The sequence below is a fragment of the Molossus molossus genome, unplaced genomic scaffold (assembly GCF_014108415.1).
Source record: "Molossus molossus isolate mMolMol1 unplaced genomic scaffold, mMolMol1.p scaffold_m16_p_17, whole genome shotgun sequence".
NCBI classification, from domain to species: domain Eukaryota; kingdom Metazoa; phylum Chordata; class Mammalia; order Chiroptera; family Molossidae; genus Molossus; species Molossus molossus.
This window is the reverse complement of record NW_023425352.1, coordinates 26,277,198-26,299,913: the sequence shown is the minus strand read 5'-3', so window position 1 is coordinate 26,299,913 and position 22,716 is coordinate 26,277,198. Positions and strand designations below refer to the sequence as shown.

At 47.4% G+C, this 22,716-nt stretch overlaps 2 pseudogenes; one reads left to right on the top strand and one right to left on the bottom strand.

The window, feature by feature from the left end:
• Positions 1-7,782: 7,782 nt before the first annotated feature.
• Positions 7,783-8,575, bottom strand: LOC118632276 (annotated as a pseudogene).
• Positions 8,576-22,583: 14,008 nt separating this feature from the next.
• LOC118632846 lies at positions 22,584-22,716 on the top strand (annotated as a pseudogene).

Genomic DNA, 22,716 nt, shown 5'->3' with positions numbered 1-22,716 from the left:
AATGGGTGACGTCGCCGCGGGGCCCTACCACTGCCCAGGGACGGGGGAAGACGAACGAGGAGGCATCGCGTCGTGGGCCATCGGGGGCAGCGCAGGACTGTGGCAGGAGTCTTCTCTTATCTGCGCTCGGTATGCACCTGTAAGGGGATCCCGAGTTTGGGGAGACCTTCGAAGGTCCCCGGGGGATTAGCAACATAAGAAAATGAACACTCTGAAGTGACCTGGGTTGGTTTCTCCCACTCGCAGACACACCCACCATATGCCTAACCCCTCCTCCTGCGATACTTGCTCCCACCCCACGTGTCCTCAACGCTTGCGACCGCCCTGCTCCTCCCCCGCGCATCCGCGGTCACCCAGACCTGGGAGTGGTGGGGGAGGGCGGGCTCAGATCTGGCTACCTAGAGGTGGGGGAGGGGAAAGGGAGAGAGAATTGGGGGTGCTGAGGGGCCTTTGCAAAGGGAGGCGGAGTCGATCTGAGGTAGGGTTTGTGAGCTTTCCCCCTACAACTGAGAAGGCAAGCCAGGTGTAGGTAACCCTCTTAGCTCGCTGTGCAGAACACCCCCCCCCCTTGGCTTGTGTAATCTCGCTTGCCTCTTGCCATCAGCCAACCGCCTAAACTATAGAGGATCTGAAAAGTCCCCAAATACCCAGAAGCTTATGTATAAAAAGCAGTTGGAACCCCCTGGGGCTCAGCTTTTGGAGGTGACTCTTCTGGGCCAGCACTGGTGTGCATTAAACAGTCATTTTGTAATCCTCAGATTGTGTGCAGTCTGTCTCTTCCTGCCAACCGAATTTCTGCCACAACATTTCAGTGCATTGGCTCAGAAGCCCACAGCCGTGCTGGCCTCTTGAGCCACCTTGTTGGAAGCCAGAGAGGAGCCACTGATTTTGGGCCCCCATCATTGGAAAGGAAGGCGTGCCACCGGTGATTCACTGGAGCCTGTAGTCGGCCACTGCTGTGCTTGAATGGACTCCACGGAGGACAGAAAAGCCTGCCAGGACATCGGATCAGTAAGTGTCACCGGGACTCAGACCGAGTTCAGACCCGCCTCTAAGGCAGAATGAGAGCTTGAGCACCTCCTAGGCGGCACAGTCACGGCACAGGAGAGGGAATTCCTGGGTGGAAAGTTTAAGTTCTGTGGGACTGTGTATGTGAGTGACCGTGCTCCACAATACCCGTTACAGAGCCTAAGTGAGTCCCAACCTGTGTATCCATGGCGACCTCATGGCAGTATCAGGTTTGTGGAGACACTGTCACTATAAGCCCCCTGGCGCCTCAGTTCCAGAGAAGGGAGTGGTCAGGCTAAGGATACAAGAGTTTCCTCCTGTTTGTCTCACAACACTGTTTACTGGGAAGTTTGCTTAATCATCTTAGATATCAATATGGGGGGAATTCCTCTAAGCCCACTGTTCTGGAATCTATGCTTAAGAATTTCAAAAAGGGCCCTGGCCAGTATGGCTCAGCGGTTAGAGCGGCGGCCTGTGGACCAGAGAGTCCCAGGTTCGGTTGCCACTAGGGGCACGTACAAAAAAAAAAAAGAATTTTAAAAAGGGTTTTCAGGAGATTACTGTGTCAAATTGACTGCCAGGAAATTGCTCACCCTCTGTGAATTAGAGTGGCCCACCTTTGGTGTGGGATGGCCTTCTGAAGGCATCCTTGACGTCCCTAAAGTTCGGGTCGTGTATAGGGTAGTCACCAGAAACCCTGGCCATCCAGACCAATTACCCTACATAGACCAATGGTTGGAAATAGCCCAAATCTGGCCTCCTTGGGTTCGATTCTGTGTTACTAGTCAGGGACAGTGTAAAGTCCTGGCACAAGGTGGCACAAGGTGAAAGGAAGACTTACTTCATGGCAAGTAAAGCAGCCTCCTATATTACAAGGGGATTCGGAAGAGGTCCCTCCATTGCCACTGCCATACACCCCACTACCTGAGGATGGGGAACCTCTCCTGCTCGACAGCCCATCTCCATCCATCTCATCCGCACCACCAGCCAATGCACTGCTGCCACCAGGGTCGCTGGAGCCAGTGGGAAAACATCTCAGGTCAGCGGCCCAGAGACCAAAACCACCAGCAGCAATGCAGTTGCTACTGCAGGAATCAAGGGGTTCACAGAGAAAAGGCCCTGACAGGACCCTACAAGAAGGATCCAGATTCACCTAGACTGACTACTCAAGTGGGGACTTTTAAAGCAATGCCAGTCCCCATGGAAAACCCCCTGGCTGCCCATAAAGAAACCTGGGACAACCTGGCCAGTGTGGTTCAGTGGTTGAGCATCGACCCATGCACCAAGAAGTTGCTAGTTCGATTCCCAGTCAGGGCACATGTCCAGGTTGTGAGCCCGATCCCCAGTGGGGGGCATGCAGGAGGCGGCCGATCGATGTTCTCTCTCATTGATGTTTCTTCTCTCTCTAAAATCAATAAAGAAAAAAAAAAAGGAAACATGGGACAAACGACTACTACCCAGTACAAGACTTAAGGACCATTAATGAAGAGGTCATCACGTTGCATTTGGCACTGCCTAACCCATATACTCTATCAGGACGTATACCTTCTGAGGCGGGGTGGTTCACATGCCTAGACTTAAAGGATGCCTTCTTCTGCCTCCAACTAGTGCCCAGTAGCCCGCCTCTGTTCGCCTCCGAATGGGAAAACCCCACCACAGGAACAGAGGAACAGTTCACTTGGACTAGACTACCTCAAGGATTCAAGAATTCACCAACTTTGTTCAGTGGGGCACTAGCATCTGACTTAGCCAAGTTCCCGGGACGGAACTTAGGATGTGTCCTCTTCCAATACATAGACGACCTCTTAAGGGCCAGTCCCACTTGAACCCAATGCTGGGAAGGGACCAAGGCTTTACTCGGGCTACTGATGGAAGCTGGATATCGGGTATCAAAGAAAAAGGTGCAGATTTGCCAAAAAGAAGTCAAACACTTAGGTTTCAAGATCACCCAAGGCAAACGAATGCTAGGGGCCGAAAGGAGAGAGGCAGCCTGCGCTATTCTGTTTTCCACTTCCCATCGACAGATTCGAGAATTCCTGGGAGCAGCAGGGTTCTGTCGAATATGGACACCCGGATTTTCAGAACTGGCAAACCCTTATATGAGGCCTTGAAAGGAGAAGAAAAGGCGCCCCTTGTCTGGAACTCGATCAAGAGAAAGCATTCTCAACTATAAAGACCAAGCTCACGAAGGCACCAGCCTTAGGACTCCTGGACGTATCACGGGACTTAACCTGTTTGTGCACAAAAACTACGGAATAGCCCTGGGAGTCCTAACCCAGGAATTTGGGTCTTGGTAGAGACCGGTAGCTTACCTTTCAAAACAAGTTGACCTGGTTGCGGCAGGCTGGCCACCCTGTCCTTAGTGGCCACCACACTGCTAATTAAGGAGGCAGACAAACTCATGTTGGGACAAAATTTAAACGTCAAGGTACCCCACTCTGTTATTACCTTGATGGACGCAAGAGGACAGCATTGGCTAACTCATGCCCAAATGACCCATTACTAAGGACTCCTATATGAAAACCCACAAGTAAGACTAGAAGCAGGAAAAACTCTAAATCCTGCTACCTTTTTGCCAATAGCAGCTGGGACCTCAGAGCATGACTGCTTGGAGGTACTTGATGAAGTCTACTTCAGCCGACCAGACCTGACAGATAAACCTCTGCAGAATCCTCACCTCATTCTTTTTTTTTTTTTTAATTTATTTATTTTTGTTACAGATGTCCCCCCCACACTGATTCCCCCCTCTCCCTCCCCCCCCCCCGTCCCCAGCTTGTTGTCCATGTACATTGTTCATGCATACATGCATGTAAGTTCTGTGGTTTATCTCTCCCCCACCATCCCCCTCTTCTGGGGATTGCTGACCTTATTCTGTACCCAGACTGTAGCAGTTACATGAGTGAGGGCAAAAGATACACCGGGTATGCAATAGTTTCAGATTTTGAGACTCTGGAAGCAAGGGCTCTCCCTGAGGGATGGTCTGCCCAAAGAGCAGAACTATGAGCCCTGGTGAGGGCATCAGCAAAGATAAGCAGGCCAACATATATACTGACTCGTGCTATGCCTTTGCCACCCTACATATACATGGGGGTATATACAAAGAAAGAGGACTCCTTACTGCAGGGGGGGAAGGAATATAAAACCAAGGTGAAATCCTAAAATTGTTGTAGGTGATCTGGGAACCAAGAGAGGTAGCCGTCATCCACTGCAAGGGACACCAAAAGAAAAGAGACACATTGTCAGAAGGAAACTGTCAGGCAGACACTGCAGCTAAATAAGCCGCAAGAGAACAGGCAGCCCCATCAAAAATCGTGCTGGCTTGCCCAGCCAGTGTGGCTCAGTGGTCGAGCGTCGACCCATGCACCAAGAGGTCACCGGTTCGATTCCTGGTCAGGGCACATTCCCAGGTTGTGGGCTCAGTCCCCAGTGGGGGCCATACAGGAGGTGGCCATTTGATGTTCTCTCTCAATGATGTTGCTATCTCTCTCTACCTCTCTCTTCCTCTCTCTCTAAAATCAATAAAGAAAAAAAAAATCATGCTGGCTTCAGAACTACCTTCAACCCCAAAATACACAGCCGAGGAAGAAGAATGGGCACAACAGGAGAGGACAAATATAATGAAGGAAGGATGGTGGATACTCCCAGACCTCAGAATCTACGTGCCAGAACAATTAGCCCATCGGTTAGTCCTCCAACAGTGTGAACTCACCCATCTGGGAAAAACTGCCCTAGAAGCATTATTAAGCCGGTACTACCTAATTGCTCAACTTCCATTCCTCTGTGCCTCAGTCTTCCAACGCTGTCTTCTCTGTGCTCAAAACAATGCCAGACAAGGGCCAACTGGGCCCGCTGGGATCCAGTGCTGCAGTCAAGCACCCTTTGAAGATCTATAGGTAGAGTTCTCAGAAATAGGACCCAGTAGAGTTTATCTCCTAGTTGTTTTTGTGTGTGTGTGTGTGTGTGTGTGTGTGTTATTCCTCACCTGAGGATATTTTTCCATTGATTTTTTAGATAACATGGAAGGGAGGGATGGGGAGAGGGAGAGAGGGAGAGAGACAGAAACGTCGATGTGAGGGAGACACATTGATTGGTTGCCTCCTGCATGTCCCTGACTGGGACTGGGGATCAAACTTGTAACCCAGGTACATGCCCTTGACCAGGAGTTGAACCCGAGACCCTTCTGTCTGCAGGCTGATGCTCTAACTGCTGAGCAAAATCGGCCAGGGCATATCTCCTAGTTTTTATCTGTACCTTCGCGGGCTGGGTTGAGGCTTACCCTACACGTACCGAAAAGGCAAGAGAAGTAACCACAGTTCTAAGAGACATCATCTCGAGATACGGAATGCTGTTGACTGTAGGATCAGACAATGGCCCAGCCTTCGTAGCAGGACTAGTACAGCAAGTAGCTAAAGCTCTAGGCCTCCGATGGAATTCGCACTCGGCCTACCGACCCCAGAGCTCAGGGAAAGTAGAACACATGAATCGGATCCTTAAGCAGGCCATGGCAAAACTATGCCAAGAAACCAACCTGCCCTGGACTGATATACTACCCCTACCTCTCCTACGAGTCTGTTGTACCCCTCAGTCAAAGATAGGATTCTCCCCTTTTGAAATCCTATACGAGAGACATCCCCCCACACACTGATCAAATTCAAAGGGGACATAAAAGAACTGGGAAATTTGGAAATTCAATAAAAACTACAAGGACTAGGAAAAACCATTTTTGTGGTACATAAGTGGGTAACCGAAGAGCCCTATTTAGTTATACTGATCACTTCCACAGCTCTCAAGGTTGCAGGTCTGAATAGGTATTCAGGGGATCCACCACTCTTGGGTGAAGGCAGCTCACCTGGCTTCCTGGAGAGTGACCACCAGCCAGAACACTCCTCTGCAGATCACCCTTAAGAGGACAGCGAAACCTGCTGATCAGTCTACAACAAGCACCTGAGGACTCCATCAATAGAATCAGTGGTCATCACCTGTGGACTGATCCTGGCACTGGACCGTGTCCTTACTTAACATTTCTCTGCTAGCAGTGTTAACCGTTTTCCTCCTCATCCTTCTTATATCTTGCTATCCCCGACCAAGACAGGCCTATACCTGACAAGATGAGACTACTCATTTTATTGGTACTAACCTCTCATAGTGAGGCCTCCAGCAACCCGATGTTCCTGCCGGGAGTCTGTCTGCGGGGCGGGAAACAGTCCCGGTGCAGGCCTTTGGCAGGTCTATCTTAGGCAAAAGGGTGCCTCACTGCAGGGTTTTGTCAGCTACACTTACCAGCCCAGGGCATGCTATGACTCCGCCTCCAAGTGTACCTGGGGCGGAAAAACTTATTGGACTGGGTAGATTAAGTCGAGACACCAATGGGCAGGACATGTTTGTCATGGCACCCCAGGCAAACAGGCCTGTTGGACCTATCAAACCCACTTTGGGATGTCTGATGGGGTGGAGTCCAAGATCAAGCACGCCTCCAGACAATCTCAGAAGTAACAAGGAATCTGACAAAAATGAGTCAGACAGGTTCATCCTGCTCTCTCCCATCACTTAAATTCAATTGGCCTGCCCTGGCCAGTTTAGCTCAGCGGTTAGAGCTCGGGCCCATGGACCAATGAGTCTTGGGTTCAATTCTGGTAAAGGGCACGTACCTCAGTTGTGGTTTATCCCTGGCCCTGGTTGGGTCCTGCGGGAGGCAGCCAGTTGATGTGACTTTATCACATCGATGGTTCTCTGTCTCTCTGTCTCTCCCTCCCTCCCACTCTATCTGATGATAAATAGAAAAGTATCCTTAGGTGAAGAATTAAAAAAAAAAAAAATTAAATGGACCCTATAACTTAGAGCCCCATCTGTATCAAATTCTAAATTCAACCCATTGCCTCGACCAACCCTGAGCTAGTGCTGGCTTTGTCTTTCCCTAAACCCCCCACGGTATATGGCAACTCTGGTAGCCCTAGTTAATATGATCAATCCTACAACGTATCGGGCCTTACTATAATAGGACCCATTGTAACCAATGTAGAATTGTCACAACAAGCTTCCCTGTGTTTTAAGAGCCATCAAGGAGCCCTGGCCAGTTTGGCTCAGTGGTTAAAGCGTCGGCCTGCGGTTCTGAGAGATCCGGGTTCGGTTCCCGCTAAGGGCATGTACCTCGGTTGCAGTTTGTCCCTGGCCCTGGTTGGGTCGTGTGGGTGGCAACCACTTGATGTGTCCCTTTCACGTTGATGTTTCTCTTTCTCTCCCTCCCACTCTATCTGAACAAAATATGGAAAAATGTCCTCAGGTGAGGATAAAAAAAAAAAGAACCATCAAGGAATGGAACTGTTAGGTCACATGACTGACAACCAATGTAATCAAACATTTCACAGTCAAAGGTCAGGCAACCATTCAGTAGACCAATTCTGGTGTCACCCTTCCCCAGGGATTTTCTTTATATGCGGTTGAAATGCCTACTTCTGTCTACTAGCTAACTGGACAGGAACTTGTACCCTGGCATTCCTGACTCCCCGGATGAACATTATTTCCAACAATCAATTTCTTTTTTCTTTTTCTTTTTCTTTGAAGTCAAGCAGTGTAATGTTAACATCCAAAGGAAAACCAATCATTATCTTTGCAGCAACTCATTAACAACTGTAACACATGGAGGTCAATGCACCAGAGCTTAAAAAAACAATCAATACAATTCAGGACCCCTCCACTATAGAATGGGAAACTAACTGTACCCATTTACCAACAACAGTCACCCCAAGAAACGCAAGCAGCTACACCCACCCTCCTTCAAGGGGTAGATCCACTCTACTTTTTATGTAGATCCGCTATGTTATCACTGGAGACTCGGATCCAGCCATCCTCATGGACATGGTAGTGGTCGACCGAACCTCCTGAGTAGGCATCTCTATAGGTGGCTTGGTAGATGGCTTGACGGGCCAGATCATAGGCCTCTTCCACCTCTAGGTCATAAGAGTAACCCTGATCCATGACCCCATGTGCATTACACAGAGCCAGAACCTATAGAGAAGGTGACCCCCGAGATTTGGTTTCCTTCACTGTCCACGTAGTAGAGGCCAGGGCCTCTCTCATCGTAGCCACAGACCATGGTGCCCATGGACAGCCCCATGCCTTTATACTGATACACCATGTGGGCCAGCAGCTTGGAGGTAGCTGCTACCGAGATGCGCTCCTCGTTTCGAAGCTCATAGATTCCACATTGCGTAGCCAACAGCCACTCCCAGAAGCTGCAATCTGCTGCGCCCCCTGCCGTGGTGCCCAGCAGGTAGCGGTTGATCTCTATCACCTTCTTTACTGTCTGGGAGGCAATGTAGGCAGCCGCTGTGGCCAGGGAGTTTGCTGCAACAATGACTCCATGTTGAAACTTGAAGGCCAGGGTGATGGTTCCATGAAGTATTTTGATTCTCGGCTCCTCTGGGGCTCTCGAGCTGGACGCGGCCAGGCTCAGCTCATCACTGAGACTACCTGGACCCAGATCCCACAGATCTGCATGACCCCCGAGCCCGAAAAACCCTTGCCGGTTCACTGGTAGCGAGCTCTCCAACACACTGGCTAACACCATGTCTAGTTTCAATTTCTTAGTACTCCTGGCAGCACACACCCGATCAAAAAGGACCATCCAGGTTATATTCTTTTTAATTGGGCTAGGAATCACCACTGGAGTAGGGACTGGCTCTGGAGGGATAACCTCATCTCTTATTACCAAAAATTATCGAAGGACCTTGCAGACGACATAGAACAGGTTGCACAATCCCTAGTAGCCTTACAGGACCAAGTAGACTCCTTAGCAGCAGTAGTATTACAAAATAGAAGGGGGTTAGACCTACTGACTTCTGAAAAGGGAGGAATATGCCTCTTCTTAAATAAAGAATGTTGCTTTTATGTTAATTAATCAGGAATAGTTAGAGACATGGCCCAGCAGTTAAAGGAACAAATTACAAAAAGCGGACAGGAATTGTCAGAGTCTTGGAATTCCTGAAGTAATATATGGAACTGGGCATCTTGTTTACTCCCATTGCTTGTCCTCTCCTGATGCTTTTCATAGCATTCCTGTTTGGCCCTTGTATTCTCAACAGGCCAACCCATTTCATTTCCTCTTGCTTAGAAACAATAAAGCTCCCGATGATGCTTCAAATAAAGACCCCTGACTACCATTCCTCTCCTCTGGACAGCAAAGAGCCCTAGCTGCTGCAACCCCTTCCTTACAATGCCCCTATTCAGCAGGAAGCAGTCAGAGATTATCACCCCTCTTCTTCACACGGTGCTAAAAGGAACTCCCTGTCCAAGCCATGCTTGCGAATATCGTATAAAATAATGTTCTCTAAGTCTGCTAGGAGCAGCTTGAGACTCGAGAGGGGGGAATGAGAAGGCAAGCTAGGTGTAGGTAACCCCCTTAGCTCGCAGTGCAAAGACCCCACTCTTGGTTTCTGTAATCTCACTTGCCTCTTGCATCAACCAGCCACCTAAACTACAGTGGATCTGGAAAGTCCCCAACACTCAGAAGCTTATCACGTATAAAAAACAGTTGGGCCTTGGCCGGTTTGGCTCAGCAGTTAGAGCGTCGGCCTGCAGTCCGGAGAGACCCGGGTTCGGTTCCCACTAAGGGCATGTACCTCGGTTGCAGTTTGTCTCCGGCCCTGGTTGGGTCGTGTGGGTGGCAGCCACTTGATGTGTCTCTTTCATGTCGATGTTTCTCTCTCTCTCCCTCCCACTCTATCTGAATAAAAAATGGAAAAATGTCCTTGGGTGAGGATAAAAAAATAATAATAATAAAAATTTAAAAAGCAGTTGGAACCGGGGCACTGGGCTCAGCCTTTGGAGGTGACTCCGCTGGGCCAGCACCAATGCACTTTAAACAGTCATTTTCTAATGCTCCGAGTGCATGTACTCTGTCTCTTCCCGTCAACTGAATTTCTGCCATAACACACCCAGTCCTCAAGCACAGAGCGAGAAGGGCATGCCACCTCATGGCTAAAGAAGAGTTGACTTTGTTCATTAAAAAAAGAAAAGATTTTTAAAAAGAGAGAGAAAATTCAAATAGAAATATAGGGCAATTTTTAAAAATCTCTTATAATTATAGGACTCAAACATTAAGAAATTTTATTTTATTTTCTAGCCTTTTCTATTAAAGTCTTTATGCAAACAACCACATGTACAATGTTGTACATTTTCCCATTTATATTATACCATGAACAGTGTTCGTGTTATTGCGTGCACTTTGAGAACATACAATGATTACATAACTTTCCATGAAGTGGTTGCACCATAAATTATTAAACAATTCCTTTAGTGTTTACTGTTTATCTAATTTCACTGTTGCAGATAGGTTTGTGACTGTCAGTTTTGTGTATAAAACCTTCCATGTTGATGACTTTTTCTTTTTAATTTTTATGAGTAGTTGAGCCAGACTGAGGACATACCAGAAAGTGAGATCTCAAATGCTTCTAAAGACTTTTTCTTAAGAACATATTCCCAGGAATGGAATTTTAGGTCAAAGGATATGGATATTTTATTTATTTATTTATTTTAATTTTTTTCCTTATTGATTTTAGAGAGAAAGGGAGAGGGAGGGAGAGAGAGATAGAAACATCGATGAGAGAGAACATCAATTGGCTGCCTCCTGCATGCCCCCAAACGGGGATCAGGCCCACAACCTGGGCATGTGCCCTGACTGGGAATCGAACCTGGGATCTCTTGGTGCATGGGTCGATGCTCAACCACTGAGCTACACCAGCCGGGCTAGGTCAAAGGATATGGATATTTTAGTGTTTCTGATAAATGTTCCAAATAGCTTTCCAATTGGGTAAACTTCCTCTCTCATCACTGTGTGAGCATACATTACTCATTGTACCTTCACTACTATTTGAGTTCTATATATAGTTAATTTTTTGCTGATTACATTGGTGGAATTGATAACTCAGTTTTTATTTCTTTGAAGTTAATTAGGTTCAGCAGTTTTCTAAATGTTGACCAACTGTACCCTTTTTTATGACTTGTTCCCTAATAACTTTTTCCTATTGAGTTTTTCTTAATTTGCATGACTCCTCTACATCCCAAAAGTTAACTCTTTTCTTTAATATTTTGGTACAAATCTATCTTCAGGTTTTTTGTTGTTGTTGTTGGCTCTGTACAGTCAATTTTTTTAACACTAAAACTTAACGAACTTGAACATAGTCAAATCTATATTTTGCTCTTTGGTGCAGGGAGAGGATATGAAATAATTTTCTTTCTTTTTTCCCCAGAGAGCTTGCCAGTCAGGGCTGTATGTTTTCATTAGGACAGAGGTGTGTGGGCAGTATAAACACAAGCTCTGTGGTGGTGAGTGCCCAGCAGCTGTCAAACTGATGAATGTGAGGACTGGGTGGGGCTGAGACTATTTTGATCAATCTGTGGAGTGGAGTCAAAAGAACCCTGAACAGGTTGTACAAAGACCTAGATTCACGTCTCATTCCTGCCATGTCTGGGGTGTGTGGCTCCTGGCAAATCCGTTTACAAGTGTTTTCACTTGTAAAATGGAAAAAATAATCCCTGCCCCACCACCCTCTGAGGATTGTTTTCAGGATCAAATGAGATAATGGGAACAGGCTTTGTCAGGCATTACACAAATGTAATGTGGGATTAGATCCAATGGTTTACTAACAGAGGCCTGGCTCAATGTCAGCGATCCCTCCAGGGAAAGAACTCAGATAGTAATAATGTTCCCTTTGCAGCCCACTAAGTAAAACATACCCTAAAAGCATGGCTTCCTTGACATTGCCCAGTGCCTTGTATTCTGCCTCACATCTATCCCGAACTGGGCTTGTTTAAAGCCCTCTTGAAGTCAGCCCAGAGGTTCCCAAGTCCCAAGTTGTCACCACAACTAGTTCTGCAGGTTTGGTTGACGATCTTTTCCTGAGAGTTCAGCCTGCCATCTCTGTGGAGGACCCTTCATACTCTTCACTGATGAGGGTTGGAAGCCCTTCCCCTAGAGAGTGCTTCTCATTTTCATTCTGATGGTACTTACTGGAGAGTTTCAAGGGGAATGAAAATTAGGGGAGGGCTTATGGATTTCAGCAGAGTTAAATGGTAATTTTTTTTCCTCCTCTCTGTAAGATGATGCCTGCCTGTAAGTAGAGAAAAGCAGTTTTATGCTCCATTGACTTTAAACATTAATGGGACTGGTGTTATTGTCTCTAACCCGCATCCCTGGAAGTCGTTTTTTGTCTTCTTGTCAGGGTAATTCCCATAGTGTTCTTAGTACTATAGGAAATGGAGCTTTGAGATGGCATTCCTTTAAAAAATCTTCCCTTTGTAATGTCGCTTGTGTGTGGAGATTGCTATGTAAATATGCCCGGAACTTGGATATTATACTATGCATTATAGAGATGAATTCCTTACAGAAGACCAGCTCCATTTTCAGGGGCACTTCTCTGGAGAGTTCTGAGAGAGGGAAGTGCTGTGTTGGACCAGTGGGAGGCAGAGAAATTCCCTGCATTAGGAATCAAGATACAAGATGCTAGAGAGGCTCCGATGCAATGAAAAGTAATGAGAGGGCATCAGAAAGGGAGGCGACGAGAGCGGTGTGCCTGACACCCGGCTGCCTGCCCGGAATGGAACACAGGGCGTTCAGAGTCACCACGGGAAGGACTTGGGATTCGAGGATTTTCTGCATTCGTTGACACTGCATTGAAATCCTTCCCAAGGACTTTGCTTTCCACGTGCACTTTGTTTTTAGTTCCTCTCAGTCAGAGACACGAGCTGGGGTGAAGAGGGGTGGACATGAAGCTTGGAATCTCACCTGGATCCAGTCACTTCATCCTTTTGTGCCTCAGATGCTGAATCTGAAAAGGTGGGGAGGGGATGATAATCCCTTCTTGACAAAGTTGTTATGTTACATGAAAACATGTGTGGGAAGGCTTCTCGTACAGACCCGGGGGGTGATATTGGAGTTAGGTTCTGGGGAGTATAAATAGTCTTAGTGTTGTTCAAGTCCAAAAGGAGGCAAGTCCTATGTTGTGGTCCACCGGTGGACGAGTGTACAAGCAAACTGTGGTCTCCCCACCCACTGGAATACTGGTCATAAAAGAGGAATGACGTGCTGGTGTGCTACAACGTTATGCTCAAAAGCATTATGTTCAGTGAAAGGAGCCAGACAGAAGGTCATGGATTGTGATTCCATTTATATGAAATATCCAGAATAGGTAAATCCCTAGAGACAGTAAGCAGATTAGTGTTTGCTGAGGTCTGGGGGCCTGGATGGGGGAGGGTGACTGCTAATGGGTATGAGGTTTTCTTTTGGAGTGTTGAAATGTTTTGGAACTTGTTAGAAGGGGCACATTCTGGGTGTACTAAATGCCACTGAATTGTACACTTTAAAATGGCTAATTCAGACCGGCTGGTGTGGCTCAGTGGGTGTGCGACTCATGGACCAAGAGGTCACCAGTTTGATTCCTGGTCAGGGCACATGCCCAGGTTGTGGACCCAATCCCCAGTGGGGGGCATGCAGGAGGCGGCCAATCGATGTTCTCTCTCATCAATGTTTCTCTCTCTCTCCCTCTCCCCTCCTCTCTCTCATATCAATAAAGAAAAAAAATTTTGCCCTGGCCGGTTTGGCTCAGCGGTTAGAGCATCGGCCTGTGGTCCCGAGAGACCCGGGTTCGGTTCCTGCTAAGGGCATGTATCTCGGTTGCAGTTTGTCCCCGGCCCTGGTTGGTCGTGCGGGTGGCAGCCACTCGATGTGTCCCTTCACGTCGATGTTTCTCTCTCTCTCTCTTCCTCTCTCTCCCTCTTCCTCTCTCTCCCTCCCTCTCTATCTGAACAAAAAAATGTCCTCCGGTGAGGATAAAAAAAAAAAAGAAAAAAGAAAAAATTTTTTTAAAAAGACTTAAAAAAATCAATAAAAACATATTTTAAAACGGTTAATTTATGTTATGTGAATCTCACCGCAGTAAGAAAATACTGTGCTGTATCTGGTATTTGACCGAGTTCTTTCTTTCTTTGTAATTGTAACTGTCATCTACTTCCTGACGTGAAGTCACCATGCTTCCAATGCAGGTTGCTGATCTTTTTCAACTTTGAGATCACCTTGAAAATGCCAGGTCCCCTGATTCCCTCCCTCTGGTGACATGGTTTTCTGGCCGAGGTGGACCGCGTCGTTCTTCCCCTCAATATGGAAGCAAAGGCTGGCCTGTGGCAGCCAGGGGACTGCGGTGGGGCTGATGAAGATCTGCGGTGACCCTTCCCCTCCCAAAGTTTCCTTCTGGCCAACTGACCCTCTGGTTCGAGCTAAGGAAGGAGATGTAGGTTGGTGAAGTGGCTACGATATAATCCATAAAGGGAAAAGGATTCTTTTTAATGAAATTACTACCTAGGTAATCATGATTAAAATTTGCCTTGGATAAAACTGTAGGTTCAGCCCTGGCCGGTTTGGCTCAGCGGTTAGAGCATCGGCCCGCAGACTGGAGAGTCCCGGGTTTGGTTCCCGCTAAGGGCACGTACCTCAGTTGCAGTTTGTCCCTGGCCCTGGTTGGGGTCGTGTGGGTGGCAACCACTCGATGTGTCTCTCTCGCTCTATCCGAAGATAAATGCAAAAATGTCCTCGGGTGAGGATTAAAAAAAACAAAACTGTAAGTTCAGATAACAGATCAGTGGTTGCCAAAGGTTAAGGGGGTGGGGAAGGCTGTTAATGGTTACACACATCTATATAGGTCTTAATACTCAGAACTATACACAGAAACAACAAAACAAACTGTAAACACACACACCATATATTGATTATGGTGGTGGTTGCATAGGTGTATAAATTTGTCAAAACTTAATGAACTTAAAATGGGTGAATTCATTATATGTAAATTATACCTCAATAAAGTTGATTTTTGCAACATGAAGGACATATGCCCTATGAATTCTCCATAAATCTCATCACATGGGGAAGTAGGAGAGAAGACCAAGGGGTTGCCGGCTGTGTGCTAGACCAGGCCTCTGGGGAGGGAGGAGTCCTGTCCCAGCTCAGCTTGGGAGGCTACAAATCCACCCATTCCCTCCCCAACACACTGACAAGCACCTGCGCTGCCCCAGGGACAGTGCTCACTTCGAAGGCCACAGCAGACAATGCAGGCAGCCTCACAGGCGGAACAGTCCCTGGTGAGCAAAATAATGGCCCTCCCAGGATGAATACTGTCTAATCTTTGCAGCCTGTGAATAAAGGGACTTTGCAGATGTGATTAAGTTAACTATCTCGAGATGGGAGATGATTCTGTATTATCCAGGTGCGTCCAAGGGAATCACAAGGGTCCTTATCAGAGGGAGTAGTCAGGTCGGGGTCAGATGTGATGACAGCAGCAGAGGCTGGCGTGCGGTGACTGCTGGCTTTGAAGATGGAAGGGGCTACGCGCCAAGGAATGTAGGCAGCCCTGGACGCTGGAGAAGGCAAGGAAACAGAGTCTCCCCTCAAACCTCCAGGAAGGAGCACAGCCCTGCTGACACCTCGACTTGAACCCAATAAGATCCCCTTCAAGCCTCTTCTGAACACCAAAACCGTAAGATAATAAATTTGTGTTGTTTTAAGCCAGTACGTTTGTGGTAATTTTTTAAAAATTGTTGCCTGAGGATATGTGGGGTTTTTGTTTTAGAGAGGAAGGGAGAGAGAAACATCAATGTGAGAGAGAAATATCGATCAGTTTCCTCCCATACGCACCCCAACTGGGGATCTAACCTACAACCCGTAGTAATTTTTTACACCAAGAGTAGGAAACTATTGATATAACATAGAAAAATATGTAAATAAGCAATTATTGTACCCTACCTTAAACATGGGTTATAAAAATGATTAGGCACCAAGTGCGTTGGGTCAAACAAGAAGGAGCAACTCAACCCAGTCGTCATGAGTTAGGAAATACTTTTTGTGAAAGTGACATCTCAGGCTGCCATCTCAAGGATGGTATGGTGAAGTGTTCACAAAAATCCATTCCCTCTTCCCTGGGAACACAGCTGGAACGTTTCCCAGACTCCCTTGCAGTTAAGTCCTGCCAAGCGACTGATTTCTAGCCAGTGAAACATGAGCAGAAACGGTGTGTGCTCAGGGCAGTCTTGAAAGCTATGTGTGGAAGATGACAACCCCCACCCCACCCCACTGCACGACATCTGGGCACACCAGTTCAGAGTCCTGTGGCAATCCGAAAACAACTTTGAGTTAAGCGTTGAAATTTTGAGGTTTGTTACAGCCTCTAGCATAATGCTAACTAATACAGATGGAGAACGGTTAACGGAAAAGTGGAGAGGGTAGTATGTCGAGGCAACTCAAAGAGCTTGTTGTGGCTGGAACAGTGTCTGAGGGATGTAAAAAACGGGTGTGTAAAGGACAGGGGTGAAGTGTGAGCGGCACTTGTAAACGGGGTTGGAGTGTGAGCACAGGTGGGCATGGGGACCTGATTTGTATTTTAAAAAACAGCAATACCCTAGGGGTACCATGGCCCAGAGGAGGCAAACCCCAAAGAAGTGAACAGAGTGGCCAGATGCCAGTTCAGATTGATGATGAAACAGAGGCCTTCCGGCAACAGAACCATAGAGGGGCCACCGGGTTGGAGTTGGGGAACCTCCATTTGAGTTCCTCCAGTCCCCAGATGCGGTCTGATGGGGTGCAGCCCCACACCCTGCCCACAAGCCGAAGGTGGGCTGAGTTACTGCTGGCCTGCCCTCAGCTGTCCGCAACTGTGTCCCGTCTCACAGGCCCTCCGTCTCATGGAATCTTAGTGCATCTGTCCTCAGTTGCTTCAATTCTGAGTTTTCCTCCCCAAGTAGTTTTGCTTCTGGTTTCTTGGGGCTGAGAAGGGACAGGTGAGTCCACAAAGCTGTCGACTCTGACCCTGGAGGCCTTCCTTCTCTCTCATGTCAGACTCCTGCAGGCAGACCCCTGGGATCTCCTTGGAGACGGTGCTGGTCTCAGCCACAGAAGAACTACCTCTCCTCATTTGGGAAAACATGGGCCCTCCTACCCACCTGCCCATCTGAAAATGCAGAGTTGAGGACACTGAATCCATTCATTCTTACCTGTCACAGGCCTTGGACCTTAGGCCTAATGAGCGGAGGTGGCCCGCAGCCTCCCTGTAGTCCTGACCAGCTAGGGAAGGGATTGGGTGCTCTTCATTTTAGTTCCTCCAGTCCCTGGATGCTGAGAACAGCCGTCCCCATCCCGGGCCTCAGTGTTCCCATTTGCAAACCCGCCCTGAAGGCTGCCCTGGCTCTAAGACGCTGGTAACAGCTTGGCTGTGATATCCAGGCCTGTAATTTCCAGCTCTTCTTAACATTCCTCTCACACCACGAGGATGGCCAGTTCCGAAATAACTGACAAGCAGATGGGAAGACGGACTGTTTCCAGCTCTGTAAAATGGACAAAGTAGAAACGTCGAACTCAGGAGCTGCCCTCAGGGGAAGGCAGGGGAGCTCCCCAGCCCCACGGCCACCGTGGCTGCACCCTCTCACTCAGCCCCAACGAAGACACACTTTTAGAAAACTCTTAGTCTTGATTTGGGGGCTCACTCTTTTCTCTCTTCTACTATGTGGTTTTAATATTTTCTCTTCCAGCAGTCTTGCTGTATATTTGGCTTTTATTATATCAATTTGTGGATGTAGATGGACTATGCATTTAAATAAATAAACACTCTCTCTGCAAAAGTACAAACACACCCCACAATGCTAAATTAGGTCAGGATTTAGGTGGTAGTAGCTAACATTTATCTGTAGTACATGCTATGTACTCAGCCTCCTGCGGGTTCTTGGAGAGGCCACTCTATGTGGCTCCAGGGCATCTGCACGGCCACTCCTTACCCTGGAGCACGGCCCCAAAGTGGGTGAGAGGAGCTTTAGCAGCGCCACCCCTCACCACCCTGACACCCCACCCTACACTCACAAATATACAATCTAGTAAAAACAGTGAGCTTGGTATGCAGCAGGGCCTCAGGACAGGTCCCTGCCGGAGCACACTCTCCAACCAGGTCACTACCCTTAGGCCCTGGGCACCTGGACGGTGAGGAGCTTGGTTGCTTGGACAAACAACCTAACCTAAAGCCTGCTCACCATTCGTCTTAGACAAACATATTCACTCCAAGAGGCCCTCCCACCATGGCCCCCTCACCCAAACCAGGTCTTCATGGCATCTGCACTTAGACTTCACGGCACCATTCCGATCGTTTGTTTGGTTTATCTGTCCCCTCCTCATGGACTTCATAAAGGCAAAGATCATGTTCGATGTGCTTACTACTGTATCTCTTTTACCTCATAAAATGTTTTTTGTTTTTTGTTTTGGAAGGAAGTCCTTTAATCAGAATAAATGCACAGTGCAAGTGTGGGGGTGCTGAGGGGAGGGGGAATAAGGAACATGGAACAATAAAATGACAGACGGGAAGAAAGGCCAGTCGTATGCCCTCCTTGAAATGGAAGAATACTCAGCAAACAGCCCCACCCTGCCCTGCCCCACGCAGCTACCCAGCCCCTCACAGCCTCCCAGTCTTCAAGAAAATCAATCCTAGAAAGAAAGAAAAAAAGTCAATCCCAGGACAACTCCTCCCTCCTCACCACATATGAAGAAACCTGTTCTCTAATTGATTTTAGTGCCTGTTGCAGGGAATGCATGGTGATGAACAGGAAGGGGAACATACTCTGGTGTCCCAACCGCACCAGGTATTTTTTTTTTTATCCTCACCCGAGGACATTTTTCTATTTTTTGTTCAGATAGAGAGAGAGGAAGAGATAGAGAGAAACATCGACGTGAAAGGGACACATCGAGTGGCTGCCTTCCACACGACCCAACCAGAGCTGGGGACAAACTGCAACCCGGGTCTCTCTGGACCGCAGGCTGACATTCTAACCACTAAGCCAAACTGGCCAGGGCTGCACCAGCTATTTTGAAATTCACAGCCAAGCCTCTTTGCAACACTGTTCCCCCAGGCTAAGTTACCTAGAGTGAAACACGTGGGCTTGAACTCTGTAGGCCTGGTAGCTACCTTATGGTACCTGCTTATATTGCCTTTGGGTTCTCAGCTATAAAGTGGGATCATGTTCGCTCAGCTGGTGTGGCCCAGTGGTTGAGCATCGACCCATGCACCAAGAGGTCACCAGTTCGATTCCCAGTCAGGGCACATGCCCAGGTTGTGGGCCCAATCCCCAGTGAGGGGCATGCAGGAGGTGGCCAATCGATGTTCTCTCTCATCGATGTTTCTCTATCTCCCTCTCTCATATCAATTAAAAAAAAAAAATTAGCCCTGGCTGATTTGGCTCAGAGGTTAGGGCATTGGCCCATGGACCAGAGAGTCCCGGGTTTGGTTCCCGCTAAGGGCACGTACCTCGGTTCCAGTTTGTCCCCACCCTGGTTGGGGTTGTGTGGGTGGTGGTCAGTCAATGTTTCTCTGTCTCTCTTCCCCCTTCTCTCCCTCCCGCTCTATTTGAAGATAAATGCAAAAAATGTCCTCGAGGATTAAAAAAGAAAGAAAAAAAAAGTGGGATCATGTTCCTAAAAACCACAATTTACCGTGACCGCCGTGGGGATCAAGACGATGCATGTGACTGTCTGGTGAATTCGAGGACTGTGTGCAGCCCGAGTTGTTATTGCTATTGCACCTGCACAGGAGATTCGAATCTGACAGGTGTGGGTCAGGTGTGACTGCACCCTCGTGTGAAGTCCTGAGGGGTCCACGTGAGCCCTGTGAGTCCTCATGTGGGCAGGAGAGGGTTTTCTTGGAATAAATACTGGATGTCAGCTTTGCTTCGACAGATAATAACCCTGATTATTGTTTGTTTTGGAGGTGTACCCCACCTACCTGCAAGGAGTTGAACTAGCTCCTGGAATGATTAAGGCAGACATTTTTAGATAAGCATTATCACACAACAATCCAATCAATGTATGTGGCCATGTAAAATCTGCTCAGGTAATACTGCACCTGGTCATTTTTATGAGCATATTTACAACTGAAGGCTGATCCGAGGTTATCAGCTTGGTATGCACTTCATGCTCAGTGGCCCCAAGTCCAAGATGTATGGTGTAGCAACTGTTCTGGTTCAAAGCAAGACTTTTTAAGAGCTTGCAAAACCTGCAGAGGAGTCATAAGGACTGGACAGGCTATTCCTGGCACCATTCACAAATCCATCAGCCTGTCATCAGTGCCTCAGATCCTCCCTGAAATTCTGATCTAAAATCGTATCAGCTCTGTCACTGGTACCTATGGGTTTACGGGTGACATCCCTGGAATCTGGAAATCAAGCTGGCCTCTAGAGAAGTTAAACCCTGCAAGTCTACACATGATGGATAGGGTGAGTTATCTGTACCGGGTCCCAGAGGGCACAGGACATCGCCCTGGTGAAAGCCGGAAGAGTAGGGCTGGGAAATTCAATCCAGGCATGCCTGCATGCAAAGGAAGCAGGAGCCAAATGAAATCTCAGAAAAGCTTCTGAACAGCAGGTAAGTTGCTCCAGAGTCTAGTAGAAAACATCACAGAAGAAGGATCTGGCCAGTTCTGCAGCACTAACCAGATTAGAGGGGCACCCAATGGACAGGTGTGTTCCATCTACCTGGATAGCTTTTCTACTTCAATGACATTTTAATTTTCTCAATGACATCTTTAAAATTGTATTTATTGATATTTTAGAGAGAGACACTGATTTTGTTGTTCCACTTATTTATGCATTCATGGGTTTCTTGTATGTGCCTTGACCGGAGATTGAACCTGAAACCTTGGTGTATTAGGACGATGTTCTAACCAAGCAACTGGGCTACCAGGCCAAGGCCTCAGTGACATTTTTAACATATCACTTATATGATTCCCTTTGCTCTGCTTCATGCTCACTAGGGTTTTGATTTCTTGTACAGGGGAGAATATGCACAGAGCAGCCACTATCACACCAACTCTTGGATCCCTTGGCATTTATATTTCTCATCACAAATTAATAAATCATCATTTTGACTAGACCTCTTGGAGTTAGTTTTTTTCCTTTCTGAATCTGACCAACTCTGATTTTAGACCTGCAAAGCTGATATCCAGACCAACCCAGAAATGACTATGCAGTCTGAGTACATGGCGGCAAAGGACCACACCCTCTACCCACATTTTTTTTCTTTATTGCTTTTAGAGAGAAAAAGGGAGAGGGAGAGATAGAAACATCGATGGAGAGAATATCAACTGGCCGCCTCCTGCATGCCTCCCACTGGGCATGTGCCCTGACCAGGAATGAAACCAGTGACCTCTTAGTGCATGGGTCGACACTCACCCACTGAGCCACACCTGCTGAGTTCCACCCACATTTTTTTTTCAAAGCTGTTTAGCTTTTTTTTTTTTTTAAATCCTCACCCGAGGACATTTTTCCATTTTTTATTCAGATAGAGTGGGAGGGAGAGAGAGGAAGAAAGAGAAACATTGACATGGAAGGGACACATCGAGTGCCTGCCACCCGCACGACCAACCAGGGCCGGGGACAAACTGCAACCGAGGTACGTGCCCTTAGTGGGAACCGAACCCGGGTCTCTCTGGACTGCAGGCTGACGCTCTAACCGCTGAGCCAAACCGGCCTGGGCAACACTTTTTTTTTTTTAATCCTCACCAGAGGGCATTTTTTGTTCAGACTGGGAGGGAGAGAGAGGAAGAGAGAGAGAAACATCAACGTGAAAGGGACACATCAAGTGGCTGCCTCCTGCACCACCCTGACCTGGGCCGGGGACAAACTGCAACCAAGGTACATGCCCTTAGGGGGAACTGAACCCGGGTCTCTCTGCACCGCAGGTCGATGCTCTAACCACTGACCAAACTGGCCAGGGATCCACCCACATTCTTAATATCTATTGATAATTGACCACAGCCTTAAAACTCTATTCTAGCCCTTTCATGACCAACCATTGGGACCGGGAAGAAAACCTTCTGCCGCTGCAGCCATGGCCCTGGATGGCGCAACTAGCCTCTGCTTGGTAAATGTTTCTAATGGCAGTAGCTGCATTGTGATTTCAGAAATGGCAAGCCAGCTTACATTGCCCACATCAAGGTTATTTTCTTTTTAAATATATTTTTAATTGATTTTTAGAGAGGAAGAGAGAGAGAGAAACATCCATGACAGAGAAACACTGATCAGTTGCCTCCTGCATGTCCCCTACTGAGGATCAAGCCCGCAACCTGGGCATGTGCTCTGACCAGGAATTGAACCGGCGACCTCTTGGTGCATGGGATGACGCTCAACCACTGAGCCACACTGACTGGACTCAAGGTTATTTTTTGGAGTACAGTTATCTACCAATTCATAATAATGTAGAACAAACAGTAGTCATCATGTCATTTTCTAAATACCGCTTTGCCCACGATCTAGCATCTAGTGATGGCATTAAACTTCTGTGTACATTAAGAGCAACTCACTTATGGACTCAAAGATCCTTTGTAAATAAACTGAACCAGGTCCGTAGGGCAGATGTTTAAGCTGGGTCATGAAAACAATGTTTATGAAGTGTGTACATTAGTAAAAATTTTGATAGTCAAATGCAAATTTATAATATAAACATATTTTAAGACTCTATTTGTATCCCAAAAAGTCCTGTGCATAGGAAAAGAAAATAGGGATGAAGCTTTGTGCAGTGGCAGTATCGTAGCCAATGAGGTTTATCCGAGGCGTGATTATTGCTCATTGGAAAAAAAAGAAAATAGGGATGAAATATACTAAGGTTAACAGAAGAATTTGGTGGAAGGATTCTAGTCC